Below are 2,500 nucleotides of genomic sequence, written 5' to 3'. Positions count from 1 at the left end.
AGGCCTGGGGTCTGAGGGCCCCCCTGGACACTCCCAATATTCCTTTCTTCCTGCCAGCCTCCCACAGCTGTCCGGGGCTTGCAGGGCCCTTAGAGCGGGCACAGGAATTTGCTCAACCGTCTCCCCACAGGGTCCTCCGGCATCTGCTCTGGGACTTCCTGGAAGAGGAGCCTCTGGGCCTTCTGGCTCTGGCCCTGGGGCTCATGTCCCCAGGCGGGGCCCCCCAAGGCCTGCTCTGCCCAGACTAGACCAGCCAGGCTCCGCCCCCACTCCTGGGGCTCGGATGTGCTCAGAATTATGCCTGGGGCCAGATGGGGCCCGCCGGGCCAGCCCCCGGGACCCTCCCCCAACACTCTGCAAGCCCTTAAGGAGATTAGTGGGTCCAGAATGGCCCCCAGGGGCTGCCCCCGAGGCAATCCCTCAGGAGGAGTCTCCAGCCAGGTGTGGGGGAGACCAGACCCGAGGGAGCCTGGGGGCCCCAGAAACCAGTCCCGGCCCCACCTCTACCACCCGGGTCAGTCATGCGCGCAGGGCCCTTCTGAGGGCCGCCCACCTGGCTCAGGCCGTGCAGGACAGACAGTTCAGGTCCAGCACGTGTCGAGGCCCTAAGGAAGGCTCCCCGGGCTGTCACCCTCTCCCTGACTGCCTGCTCCCCCCTCATTAGCGTGTGTTCTGCACCCGGGGGAGTCAGGGACCTGGATTCGAGTCCTGCACAGGAAGCAGCGCGCCGGGGCAAGTCGCTTCCCTTTCTGGAGGGTGGATGAGGTGACCTGGACAATCCCTCCAGTCCCACATGGGGGAGGGGGTCCCCGATTTGTTTTGTCTGCAGCTTCCATACCCCCCCCAGCTAAGAAGGTGCCCAGAGGCCTCACCCCAGGGGAGGCATCCCTCGGAGGGAGAGCCAGAGAGGAGTCCTGGGGCGGCTCCAAGGCCTCGGGGATCCCTGAACAGAACAAGGTCCTGGAGAGGCCCCGAGGAGGGGGCAGGTGGGCTTCCCACAGCCTCCAAAGGGGTGAGCTCCCGTGGGGGCTGCGTCAGGCATGCCAGGGGGCTCCCACACGGCCCTGAAGGCCCTCCAGTGAGGCCCTGGAGGTGTCTGACTCCCTGACTGCACCCCGCGGGGTTTGGGGCACCCACAGATTCCGCTGTGACGAGGAACCTTCCTTAATGTTCCCCAGCTAGAGGGCCGCAGGAGGGCCGCTTTGAACCGGGACCTTCCCAGTCAAACCCCTCGTTTTATGGGTTTGACACGGAGGCCTGGGCCTGCTTCGTCACCACAGTCAGGATTTGAACCCGGGACACCGGCGGTGGGGGGGGGGGGGGTGTCCAGTCTTCTGGATGAGCCGGAGATCAGGCCCCCAAGCCCCGGCCTTCTGGCCCACAAGTGAGCCTGGGCTCTCTGCACAGACGGAGCTCGAGGCTCGGGCCCGGCCCAGCCCGCCATCGGCTCCCTCCCGGGCCACTTTCCAGCAGGGGCTCCTCCGGGGAGCCTGGGGAGACGCTGGGCAGGGTGGGGGCGCCCCCCGGCCGGCACCCAGCAGGCGCCTACTAAAGGCTTCTCGCCCGGCGGGCCACAGCGAGAGCACCCCGGCCTCCCCCTCCGCCAGCCAGGATTCCCATTCCCAGGCGGGAAAGAGGCTGCCCCAGAAGGGCTCGGGCGGAGGAGCCCCGCCTGGGCAGGGGACTGGCCCAGGGTCACCCGGGCAGAGCCGTGCCCCGCTGGGGCTTTGGCTCTCCTTTTCCCCTCAGAGCCGGAGACAAAAGCTGGGCTCGGCAGGGAAGGGAGAAACAGCAAGGGTGCCTGGAGCCCGGCCCAGGCTGGAAGCCCCAGAGGGTTCTGGGAGGGGACTCTGCCAGGCTGCACGCTGCCTGCTCTGGCCAGACCTGGTGGGGGGCTGCTCCGGCCTCCCCGCCGGCCCCGCTGACCACTCGGACACGGACGGGGTCCGGAGCCCCTCCCGGCCCTCGGCTGCCCGCCAGCCCTTCAGAACATCTGCGAAGGGAGGCGAGAAGCTCCTCTGCCCACCCGGCCTGGCCACAGGTGCTCCCCACCGGCCTGGCCCGAGCCCTTCCCGGGCCGTGTCTGGCACAGGCTGGTGCCGGGCACGCGGCCAGCTGCTTCCTGCTCTTGGGGGGGGCTGGTGCTGTGCCAACATGGGGGAACCCCGGCTGGGCGGCCGTGCCAGAGGGGAGCCCGGCAGACCCCTGCCCTGGGGAGGGCGAGGAGCCCATTTGACAGATGAGGAAACTGAGGCCGGAGGAAGGTGTAGTGACTTGAGCTAGTACATGCAGGCGGTACCGGGCCGGGCCAGACACAAGCCCGAACCATGCCCCCACCGGCTCGGGCTGATGGTCCCAACTTGGGGAATTCCAGGGAGAAGCTTCTAGGAGAGGGAGGGGACATGGGAGGGCATGCCAGGGAGGGGGGCTACGCTGGGCAAGACGAGGAGGCGGGACGGAGGGGCCCGGCCAGCAGAAGCCACCCAAGAGAAGTACCCCT

At 68.5% G+C, this 2,500-nt stretch overlaps 1 protein-coding gene across 2 annotated transcripts in view; it reads right to left on the bottom strand.

Annotated features, from left to right (window-relative positions):
• Window positions 1-2,500, bottom strand: part of GPD1L (glycerol-3-phosphate dehydrogenase 1 like) — a 19,535-nt gene that overhangs the window by 15,865 nt on the left and 1,170 nt on the right. The window lies entirely within an intron of this gene.

Source organism: Monodelphis domestica, chromosome 5 (genome assembly GCF_027887165.1).
Source record: "Monodelphis domestica isolate mMonDom1 chromosome 5, mMonDom1.pri, whole genome shotgun sequence".
Lineage (NCBI taxonomy): Eukaryota > Metazoa > Chordata > Mammalia > Didelphimorphia > Didelphidae > Monodelphis > Monodelphis domestica.
The sequence above is the reverse complement of the archived record's forward strand: the minus strand, read 5'-3'. Positions and strand labels throughout refer to the sequence as shown.